The sequence below is a fragment of the Neovison vison genome, chromosome 7 (genome assembly GCF_020171115.1).
Source record: "Neovison vison isolate M4711 chromosome 7, ASM_NN_V1, whole genome shotgun sequence".
NCBI classification, from domain to species: Eukaryota; Metazoa; Chordata; class Mammalia; order Carnivora; family Mustelidae; genus Neogale; species Neogale vison.
Window position 1 is genome coordinate 181394493 of NC_058097.1, and position 12643 is coordinate 181407135.

Sequence of the window (12643 nt, forward strand, 5' to 3'; positions counted from 1 at the left end):
GAGATTGTATGGTGCGGTTGTTAAATAGTGGGTTTGGGACTCAGTAGAAGTGATTTTGAATTCTAGCTCTCTCACTTATTAGTGTGGATCCCTGAGTTAATGACTTCAGCCTTCGGAACCTTAGCGTCTTCATCAGAAAAATAGGTAGAGCAATACCTATTCCTTAAGGTGGCCGAGAAACTGGAAATAGGAAATGCATGTGAGGGACCTAAGGCAGCACGTATTACGTGGTAACTGCTTAGTAACTATTAGTCAAAAGTTCACAACACTTGGGGTTTATCCAAACCATTACGTTCTCCAGCAGGAAAGATACTGTTTGAGGATAAAATGGGAAAAACCACAATATTTATAAAACAGTGTGAAAATTTCATAAACAGAAGAAATATAATTCTTTTCTCCCTGAAGTTTTGTAAAGGTAGGATGAATCCAAAGTGGGTGTTCAAGGCTCATGATAATTAATAAGTTGTCCTAAATTTCCTTTGTATACTTGTTTCAACACTGTATGGAGGTAAAGATACTTGCTATATCCCACCTTATTGATGAAATGTCATATTCTGAGGATAACACTTGAGCTTACTCATTACTTAAGAAGGCTAAACTGACAGATGTTTACAGTTGAGTAGTTAAAAAAAATAAATACTTATTGTAAACTCCAAGTTAGAAGTTGGAGGCATGCTTAGTGTTTTAGAAGCTCTAAGACCTCCTCTGCTTGCCCTGGGTGGGCTGGAGCCTCGAGTGGTATGCTTACTGTGTATGTGGCTGTAAATGCGGTGCTGTGCTGTCCATGTCAGCTCAGCATCACCGCTGCCCCCTTATGCGGTCTTTACTGGATTGTAGAGAATCCAGGAACAGCATTTCCAGGCTTCTTTTTCTTCCTGGTTCTGCCAGTCCTTTGGCTTTAATCCACGTGGCTGAAATTTAAGCTGATGTTATTGAAGGCTGGCCTCTGGTGAGAAACACCAGCCTTTTGGTAATAACCATCTCCCTGCTGATTCTCTTGGGCTCACTTTTGCCCTTTTTGTGCTCTTGGTTGCTTCCTTGTGAATTTTTTTAATGCTAGCGAAAGAGACTTGCTGGTGCTCGCTGTATAAAAGCTGTAGTTCCTGACTCATTTTCAGTCTTGGACTCAGTTGGTTCTGGGGATAGCGGCTGTGTTGTGGTGATGGAGGCTTTGCAGCTGAGTTGGCCAAAGCCAGCCATCCACCCCTTAGCTTTACCTGTTCTCTGCCAGGATGTTATACCTTAGACCTAAAGGGATGATCTGAACTTAGGAGTCAATCCAGCACCTGAGCGAAGACTCCCATTTATTCAGCAAGCATTTATCAGTGTGCCCATGATCCGTGAACTCCATTAGGCACTGGGGATGGGGTGCATGGCCACAAGGTGAATGAACCACCATCCCTGCCTTTAGGTTGTGCAGCAGGGGCTGTGATGGAGGGAAGCACAGATTGCTACAAAGCCCATGTGGGGTGTCCAGCCCTGGTCTAACTTAGCATCAGAATCAGAGAGACTTGAATTTGAAATTGGATTCTGTCCCTTAATAACAGTGTGATTTTTGAGAACATTTTTAAACCTTATTTTTCTTGTCCATAGTAACTAGAAATGTAATTCCTACCTGAAAGATTGTATTTAGCATTACATGGGACAGTATAAAATGTTTACTGTAGTAATTACTTCCAGTATTCGATAAATGGTTATTTTTTTATTATTATTTCCTTAGACTGGCCACTTCTGTGGTCTCTGCCTTCTGATTTGATGCCCCTCCCTTACCCCCCACCACTTTTGTTGCTAGTATACGTTAACAGCTGTGGGCCCAGTATTCACAAGAATAGTGCCAGAGACTCAGTGACACCTAGGACTCTATGCCTTTGTGCCATCAAATTAGTTGCCTTTACTTTTCCCATCTTGTTTTTTAAAATTATATCAAGCATCGTTGCTTGCATGGCTTCCCTTGCTTGGGATGCTCTTCCCAGTCTTCTCCATCTACTTAAATCCTCTGTGCCTTTAAGTTAACTTTAGGAAGCCCTTTTTTTCTTGCCGTGGTCCACAGCAGCCTCCCCCTCCTGGGGCTCCCGTGGTAGCCCCTGTCAGCATATTCAGCTGATCCCAACACTTGGCACCCACTTTATCACAACTTTCCACTTTCTTCTAATCCTGTGAAGGGACTTTGCTTTATACACATTCTGTATTCCCACCATGCTCTGTAAAGAATAGGTGTTTAATAAATAGTTTTTGCTTGAGGGAGAGAATCTTATATATCTTCTGCTTCCTTTTGTCCTGTGTCTGTTGGAAATAATTTTGGATGCAAGCGTAACTCCCTTAACAGTGGATTATCACAAAGGGTAAACACTTGTTTACCCAACAAGAAGCTGGGAGGGAGGCAGTCCCGCTGTTCGTTCCTTGGCTCCACGATGTCAAGGTGTTGAGCTGCCAACTTGCAATTCTTCTAACTTACCTTATTTCTCATGCTTACAAGACTTCTTCTAGTCCTAGAAATGCTTGTGTACAACCGTCCAGAGGACAAAGCAGGAGCGTACTTGCATGTATGTATGTATGGTATACACATGCGCATGTACACACAAACACACACACACACACACACACACACACTGATATTTCATTGAGGGTCATTCTCCTTTCTTTTATCAGGGATGAAATAAAGCTATCTCAGAAATCCCCTTATGTCTATTGGCAAGAAAGGGCTCCATGGAACCTTTAGCTGCAAGAGAGGCTAGAAATACAAGTGCCTACCTTTTTCTGTTTCTGTGGTAGGAGGAAGGCAAGGGGAAAGGCTGTCAGCAGTAGCTTTAGGGAGCTAAATGCTGGTGTCCTTCATGTGTCCGTGGCATAGAGTTGGCATAAATTAGTATTGCTGACATCTTGACACGTTGGGGAAGAGCTCATGGGAAGAAGCACTTGGGTGGAAAATCAGAGTGCTTTCGGGAGCTGAACATGCAGCTTTATCCTTTCAGGGGAAGCTTAGAAGTGTTAAGATGAAGTGAAGTCAGATGCCGCTGAGGTAATGCTTGTTGAATGCAGGATTGAAGAGAGGGACTGGTTCTGGGAGAATCTTGAAGGCAGAGTGTTGGTATGAGTTTGGGAGTGTGGGTCATGGTCAGAATCACTTGACGCCAGATGTAGGAACAAGGATGGCTGCTCTTGGAGTGTGGGGTTGGTGTGAGTAGTTTGAAGACGGTGTGTAAAGTGTTTCCTTGACTATTCCCTTTGTTTTGTTTTTACAAACACTGGCCCTGACAAGGATTTGGGTGCAGATGATATCTTTGAGGGGTGATCTCAGGAGACTGGGAAAGAAATGAGAAGGGAGGGGCAAAACCAATAAAGGGATATTCATGAGCACATTACCACTGGAGCAACTGGGGTTCAGTCCCTTGTGGATCCTCTAAGAGACCATGAGCAAACACCCCAGAATTGTCCCACCAATAAAGTAAGGAAATTGGGATATTTATCCACCAATTTCCATCTCTTGCTGACGGGGGCCAGTCCTGTAGGCATGTCTATGGTCTATGGCCTGTCTTACCTCTGGCCTTACCACGTGAAGCTGGGCATAGTCCCACAGCCAGGGAATTCCATCTGGCAGCGGGTAACAGGAGGTCATTGGCAGATATGTGAACTGATCACAGGTGGGATCTGGGATGCCCTGAGATAATATGAGCACAGGTCACCCAACAGATTTGGCCACGAGGAGCATCCTCCTCTTTTGAGGATGGAGCGGTCCCTAGCTCTGTGGGAGTTTGCTGATCTGAAAGCCTATAAGAGAGGAGGTTCAACAGCCTCTCTGTTGCAGGCACAGAACACATGCTTCAGCAACACCTGACAGTGAAGGGAAGTACAACCTGTTACCATCACCTGAATGGTGACGGTATTCAAATGGTAATTCAAATTCAATTTGAATTGAATTTAGTTAACATATAGTGTATTATTAGTTTCAGAGGTAGAATTTGGTGATTTATCAGTTGCGTATAAAACCCAGTGCTCATTACATCAAGTGCCCTTCTTAATGCCCATCACCCAGTTACCCCTTCAGTTACCCACATCCCCTCCAGCAACCCTCAATTGGTTTCCTATAGTTAAGTGGCATTCTGAATAGACGGTGCATCTGCAGACGCCTGTGATCTGAAACAGCTGGGCAGACTTGGAATGGAACGAGTTGCAAAATTCTCCTTGAAGGTTAGGCATTCAAACTTCAAGAGCGGTGCAGGACATGGATACATTGCTGGCCTGCCATAGCCCCTTCTTAGTGAGCCAGCAAGCCCAGAGTCCTGCTTAAGGCATGATTTATGAGAACAGGGTGGGTAAAAACTCATACTTGCATTAGCCACCCATGGCATGAGCTAATGTGAAGAAAAGGAGGAACAGTCAGACACGCTCCTGAAAATTTAAGCTTGAAACTTGGAAAATCTTTTAGTTTAAGCCAATTTCTGCTAGGATTGAACTGAAGTGGAAGGAGAGACCTAATAATCCATATGTGTTTATTTTCCAATAAATGAACATCCTTCATTTTTAAGGTATAATTTCTGTGAGTCTCTGTTGTTGTAACTAAAAGAGGGTAACAGAAAACATATATGTGTGGATTCATTTTCCATTTAAATAGTTGACCAAGGGGGTATTGGTTTCTTTACCTTGAAATATCTTGACACACTTTTTTTAACCAGAGGGAGAAAAGAGATCAATTGATTTGAGTTATTGGCATTATGAAGTGAAAATAGTTTTTTTTTTTTTTTTCCTCTCTCTTGGTCCTAAGGATATTCAAGATTCATTTGTTCTACTCTTAGAAACAGCTCCATGCACACACCCCTCCTCTGTTTTCAGTCTCCACAGGTATCAAGGCTCTATATTTTATACAATTTTTTTTAGGTTGCCATTTCTTGAGTTTTCCAAGGCAGTCTTAATTTCAAGTATTTTGTCCTGTTGTTTCCATATACTATCAGTGTCCCAGAAATGCCAATATTTTGACATTTAAACTACATCTCCCAGACAGCTTAATTCCCAGAAGTGGAAAACGTCCCTTGTTAGACTTCATGTCCTGATTTTTGGCCTGGAAAATAAGGTCATCGTAGCCTTATTCAAGTCAGGTCTTGAAATTTGCAAGTTGTCATGACTTGTCCTTGAGCAATACCTCCAATGCAGCCTTCATCATCAAAGTGCCAAATTATATGAAATAAGACATGTATTAGAATTTATTTATTATTATTATTTATTATTTTCATGCCCCCTTGGGATACTTACTTCTGGGGGTCAGCACACCCAGTGGAATCTTCACTGAGAGAAGGTGCACTGTGGACATCGGTCCCATGGAGCCCGTTGACCTCCTGCCTCACCCCAGGAAAGATTGGTTGGGAGGAGAAAGCTGACTTAAGAATGATATACCATTTTAAGGACTTGTAAACATAATTTTACCTCTTCCAAAAGCTTTTTGTGTTTGCTTTCTGTAGTCCTTGGAGACAGAATTATTATTCTGTCAGGAAAAAAATGTACTTCATACATTCTTTGTACATTGCTTCCTATGATTGCTCTGACCCATTGAAATCCACTGTGTCTGTCAAAATACCATGTTCTCCCCTGCTAGACTCCAAGGTTCATGAAGGCAATGCAGTGCTTGTCTAGTTCATGGTCATCCTGCATGTCTGGATTGGTGCTGATTCACAGTGGGTGATCAGTAGAGGTGCAGAATGCATGCATGGATGTGTTCTTAGAGTGTTAGCACTCCCAGGAGTGCCCTGCATGAATATAACTGTTGGATGGTGCAGAGTAGACCTTGGTCTCTTGCTGTTTCTGAAGAGTTTCTGGCAGAGGATGGCCGGTTAAACCAAATTTATGGTCACAACCATCTTGCTGCCGTAATGATTCTCTTTAAAAATTTCCTGTAATCAGGATAAATGTTTACTTGTGGGCTGAAGTTCATAGTCGAAAAGAACCATAAGTGAATCAACTAATTAATTAGAATCATCAGATTTCTTTAGTCATTCGAAACAATGGTTTGTTTGGTCCTTTTCTTACCAATTAGTGTCCTGAATGCTTGTTAAGAAATACTAATGTATATATGGGTTCCACATTATATTCATTTTGCTTTGGTTTGTGGGATCTAATCTTTGAGAGGGAAATGAAAATGACTTCATTTTCACTCAGTTGGCTAACAGAACGCTGAAATGATAAATTAGAAGCTAATCATCTGGAGAGATTCCATATGATGATGATGATGACTGTAAAAATAGTAGCTATTTTATTGAGATATAAATATGTGTCTGACACCATGATAACTCTGTACTTGTGATAACTAATTTAGTCCTTGTACAACCTGCATTACAGATGAGGAAAAGGAGCCTCAGATTGATTAATTAATTTGTCCAATGTCACATATAGAACTAGTAGATGGAGAAGTAGAGATTGATAAGCTACAAAAATATGAGGATATGCTATGAATCAGGAGAATTAGTTGTGTTACATTTCCACGTAGGGGAACCAGAGGTTCAGGGATGGGGAGTTGTTATTTCAAGAAAATACGCTTGTTGTAAGATGCAAGTTGTGTGAACTTCAAGATGGTAGTACACTTTGCTGTGGGATCTTCATGATCTGGTTTTCAAATTAGATTGATAATTAAAGGCTCAGTGAGTCTTCGGAGAGAAAAAAGAATCAAGACATCAGTGTAAGCATCGAATTCATCCCAGTAGGAATATGGTAAAAACCAGGAAGCAATGACAATTATAATCCCTTCATTACCTTCTCCTCTATGCGGTTGCTTTTCTTCTTGGTTCTGTCACTTTCCTGAGCACATTCAGATGGGAGTCTGGCTTACCTAAAAAGGACAGGGGGATTCGTTCTCAGGGTTGAAGCTCTAGTCAGAGCCGCCTCAGCATTCATTGAGAGTCACACCTCTGCCAGCAAGTCTATGTTTTTTTTTTTGTTTGTTTGTTTGTTTTGTTTTTTAAAGATTTTATTTATTTGACACACAGAGATCACAAGCAGGCAGAGAGAGAGGAGGAAGCAGTCTCCCTGCCAAAGCAGAGAGCCCGATGTGGGACTCGATCCCAGGGCCCGGGATAATGACTTGAGCTGAAGGCAGAGGCTTTAACTCACTGAGCCACCCAGGAGCCCCTTTTAATGTGCTTCTACCTTAGCTTTTCCCAAGCTGTGCCTTAGAACATTCATTCATTACAAGATATGGGAATTGGTGTTAGGTTCCAAAAGGGGTTTCCATGGTCAAATAAATTTGAGAAATTTGGGTCTAACAAAAGTAAATTCATTTCATGACACAGAGCCTAGCATTCTGAAGTACTTTGTGAATGTCCACAAGGAGTATAAAGTAGGTAGCATCTCTAAAACTTATTGATGGCTTTTCTATCCCTAGAGAAGCTTATTAGACTTAGTGGCCCGCAGAACAAGCACACCTTTGGTAATGTTTTTCTTTCTACATTGTAGAAAGAAATATATTTATATATAGAAATACTGTCTAAACACTTATGTGTAGTGTAAGAGAGAAGAGAATTCAAATAGCTCATATAAGGCAGTGTGGTCCCATGGAAAGTGATGGAAGCCCCAAGATGTTAGGGTTTGGTTTTCATTCTGTCTTTAATTAGCTGTGTAGTAATTTATGGAAATGTGAATATACTCCATCTTAGTTTTTCTATTTAAAATATGAAAGATGCAGTAGGGTAAGAGTGGGCAGGTGGGGAAGAGGGCATGGGAAGAGATGAGGAAAGTACTTGATTCCAAAAAGAACCACACCATAGTTTCACGTGGCTAATGGCCATCATTTTGTCCAGTTTGTTCATTCACTGGTTCATTAATTCATGTATTCCATGACAATTTTTTCTGCACTTCATGTGCACTCGGGACAGAGAGATGAATGAACAAGTTTCCTGCCCTCTCCTACCTTTTCATGTGGGCATGGGGAAATGGAAAATAAATAAGGAAACAAACTAATAAGCACATGACAACAAGCTGTGAAAAGTAAAAAAGAAATGAACTGGGTGTAGTGATGAAGGCTAATAGAACTGATTCTAGTTTCCTAGGATGTGAGGATATGTTCTTCAAAGACCTAGAGGGGAGCAGACTTCCTGTTGGCCCCGGATGGAGGTGGGGGAATGACTGATCTCTCCCACCCCCACATAAATCTTCATGGGGCTTCCCATTATGGCTTTAAAACAATGCAGCATTTCATTGGTGAGTCATAAAGTAAAAATGAGAAGCTGTGATTATAATATATTTCTGATAACTTCCTGCCCAGATGTGCTGTGAAATATTTCCAATTCCAGCAAATGTCCTGACACTCCATTACTGTTTCCATTTAGGTGGGGTGGAGGAGGGTCTCCGTGCTGGGTGCCAACGAATCTGTGTCTCAGCTCTGCCACTGACACACTAAGCCATCTGGGCAATTCACTCGACCGTTCTTGGCTCTATTTTTCCTCTTCTGAAAAATGAGGGAATAGGATGTCTTGTCTCAGATGCTGTCTAGCTCTTAAACGTCTAAGTCTTGTTTCACTCTTGTCTTTGGCATTTTGGATCTCATGCCGAGGCCGTATCCTTTTCTCCCAAACCGTCATTTGTGATTTAGCTCGTTCCAGCAAGTTTATAAGCTTCAGGGAACTCTCAGGCTCTTATATCACACAAATAGAAACATTAAGAAGTCATCCCCCATGCCAGCCATTTGATGCCTGTGAAAGGCTAATTTAATACTGGAAAATTTAGGTAACTTCAGAATTGGAGGTGCCCATTTACTCACTGTCATGGGTCAGGCAGCTCAAGTTAATATCCACACTAATTGAACACATGAATCAGAGAAAACGATGATTGGTCGCGAGCATGTGTGTGCTTAAAAAAGTGGGAATAATGAAAAACTAACACAAGACAAATTGAGCTGTAAGAACTTGGTAAATGGAAATTTCTGCCCAGAAAAAGAGTAAGAAATATGTTGGGGAGCCTTGAAGGTCCCTAGCGAGCTTCTTCTCATTTTTCCCTGGCTGGGCTCTTTTTCTTTCCAGGTGTAATTCAGTATCATAAATAAAATTGTGTCTGCTGGAAAGGCTCTGAAGGCCTAGGGAGGAAAAGAAAAGCCGTTGGGTCTACCTAGTCAGAATGAAAAGATGACATTGCCTCCTAGGAATTTTTTGTTTTTAGACCCTCGTGCACGCACATATGTGCCCATGTTGGGTGTGTGTGTGCGCACACGGGCATGGGGTGTGCGCTGATGTGCAAGTCGCTTTGCCTGGCTCTACATGCCTGGCAGTTTGTCTGAGGCCTCCAGCTCTCAGTCCGGGTCTCCCGGGGGGTTATTATTTGCTTTATCTTTAATGGGAAAGATGTGGTGGACATGGGGATGTACTGCCCAGATCCCCTTTCAACAACGGACTCACTGGCCCTGTGTTGGGAATGTTACCTACAACATCCTTCAGCTGTCAGCCCTACTGTGCCTCGCTCCAGAGGGTACCCAAGGTCAGTCCCCTCACTCAAGCTCAGTCCCTTTACCCAGGGTGCCCCACATCCAGGGAATGTTTGAGGCAGGGGACGGTGTCCTGGCTTTCTCATCTCATCTCAGGACAGCTCTGAGGGAGCATTCTGGCTCCTGATCGCCCTGAGGGTCAGGAGTGTGTCAGAGGGCTAGCATTGCAGCCTGGCTTCTCCCTCCGCCCCATCCTGCTTCCACCCTCCCTTTTTTACAGCTATTGATCCTGTGGCAGTTCTTAACAGACATCCGCAAGCTAATCTCCGACTTAGAGTCCCTTCCTGGGGTACCCGGCCTGCAACAGTAGACAATATTTATGAAATGCAAATCAGATCATGTTATTTTCTTTCTTGAAGTGTCCCCGGGATGAAGTCCAGACTTGTTAGCAGGGTTTAGAGGTCCTTTACGATCTGGGGCTTTTGAGGGGCTCACCTTCTCTGCTCCATTTCCTAATCCTGCCAGGCTTGCACCCTGGACTCTGCTTTGTGGAGTGCCCCAAACATTGTCATACTGAGACTTCATAAATTATGTATAATTATATGTATTTTTGCCCTTGATCTTACTTTCCTTGTTTCTGAAAAGTTTCTGTCTTTTCTTCAAGACACGTCTCATGTTACCGTGATGATGGTTCATCTTCATTGACCCCTAGGAACTGCGAAAAGTGCTCTTTGGCTATCACCCATCCAATCCTGAGGTATTTGTGGGGTAGGTACTGTCATCATTCCCATTTTACTGACGAGGGCATTGAAGCCCAGAGAGTTTAGGAAACCTAACTCATAGTCACAGAATAGGGAAGTGGTGGGCCAGGACTCAGATGGAGGTGGAGAGTGCCCTTCTCTAGTGTGCCAGCCCACCCTGTGCCCCCCATGCCCACCTTGAGGGAAGGGGCTTTCTGTTAGCTGTGCTCTAGGGCTGGCACCTGGTAGACTATCAAGTGTTTGCTGAGTGAATGAACACATGTTAGTCTTAGTCACATGGAGTAAAGGAAGGGGAGCCTCCTCTCCTACACGGTGTCTCTTACTGAGGGGCCTGGGGGAGAGGGGTGGCTTGCCATGCAGTTACTGCTTCTATGCCCATCTTTGGCAGCTTTTCGTTAGTCTGTTTTGGCTAATGGCCTCTGCTGCCTCTGAGACAGGCACCTGCTCCGAGCCACTGCCAGAGAGCAGCTTGTCAGCATCTCTGCGGAACCTCTGTTGGGATTCTAGAGCAGGGAGCTCTGGTTAGCCATTCCGCTTTGCCACATTCTCATTCTGGGCTTTTGAACCTCCGTTTCTTAATTGCAGAACAGAAGTAATCATAATTCACAGGCTTTTTAAGAGAATTAAATGAGATAGCTGGGTCTCAAGGTAATAAACACCAACAGATGCTACTGATTTTTAGGATGGTTTGCTTAGGTTCATTTTTTCAGTGTCTTCCCCGCCTCATCCCAAGCAAAATCCTCAGTCTCACTCTGTCCTCCTCACTCTCCTTCCCACCTTCAAGCCACTTCTCAGGTGGTCTAGTTTCCTTCTCTCTCCAGCCACCAGAGTAACTCATCCCTAACACATCTGTTCCCTGTGGTTAGAGTCAAGGCTCTGATCTAGTGTCTACTCTGGAAACTGACTACCTGGGTTCTTACATCTTCCAGGAATGATAAAATATCAGAATTTGAAAGTACCAGTCAGATGAAGAAATTGGAGTTGTGGAGTGACTTGTTCAAGGTCTCAGAGTAAGCCAAGGCCGCCAAATCCAGTTCCACCGCCTCCTAGTGCAGACCCTTCCCTGTTCCTTATCTTCAGACTTGCGTTTTATGCGTACAAGGGCTGTGGAGGAGCGTACATATTCCTTCCTCAGGTGGCTTTCCCTGGTACTGCAGGTGGCTTGGGTGGTCACTTTGTGTGTTCCTGTGGCACTCCTCACTTCCCCTTAATAGAACTTATATCAAGGATCTACTGGATGACTGTTGTCCTTAATACACTTCAAATTCCCTGAGTGCAGGGCTTGGGTCTGTCCCATTTTCCTATTTATCCCATGTACCTTGTAAGTTGCTGGCATATACAAAGTGGTCAGTAATCTCTCTGAGAATATGGTAGTAGTCAAGAAATATTTGACTGTCCAACTGAGTGTATATTGTATTATAATTTTTCTTATGTCTCTCTAGCTGGGCCCAGCAGGAAGACCAAGACATGAGGCTATTTACATCCTCAGGCTCCAGTGGCCTTCTTCTCTCCCTCCCCTTGGGGCATGAAGATTCCATTTGCTCGAATATGTTCCCAGTTTAATCCCTGAACTATTTCCTGTATAATTCCTTGTCCATTATTATCTGAGCCAGTAAGTGAAGGAAAGGCAGTTGGCCATCAAATGGCTTTGCAGTTTCTTTCAGTCTTGAGCTTTCATGATTCTTCTCATTTATTCATTCTCAACAAGTATTTATTGAGAATCTGCCATGTTCCAGGCACCATACTTGGTGCTAGAGATACACTGGTGAACAGAACAGAAACAAACTCCTGCCTCATGGAGTTACATTTTAATGGGAGGAGGGAATATGACAGTATACATCCACATAAGTCAGATAGTGGTGTGTGCTGTCGAGGTAAACAAAGTGTGGCAGATGGTGAGGGTTCTAGGAGAATGGAGTATTTTAATTTATAACATTGGGTGTCCTAAGTTTTTTATGGAGACCTCAAGTGACCCAGATCTGCCGTAGGCACATCTGAGACCAGGGAAGGATAAAAGTCCTACTCACGTCTTCCCTGCTCCCCCTGCATAACCTTTGCTGTTTGCTCAAAAGGCATTTATTTCCATTTCGGCTGATCTGGTTTAGCTGGAACTGAGGCTTCAGAGCTAGAAATAATGGACGATGAGGCATTAATTTCTAGGGAAAACACCTCCAAAGGCTAAATCTGGTGTCAAAGTGATTTATATGTTTCACTGACAGGTAAAAGTTCAGGAGTCCCAGGGACTTCAGTCACCTTAATGCCATTAGAGCTATAAATACCCTTTAAAGACATAGACTGTTGGTATTGAAATATCAGCCAAATGATCTATAAAGGCTATGGAAATTTACCATTTCCCTTGAGAAGTGACTCTGCGCATAGCCTTCTGAGCCTGTGGCGGCTTCTTGAGCAGTTCTTCTAACTCACACTGTACATCCTCTACCAGGATGCTCCACAGTATCCTTGGTCATCTTGGAGGGAGAACAGA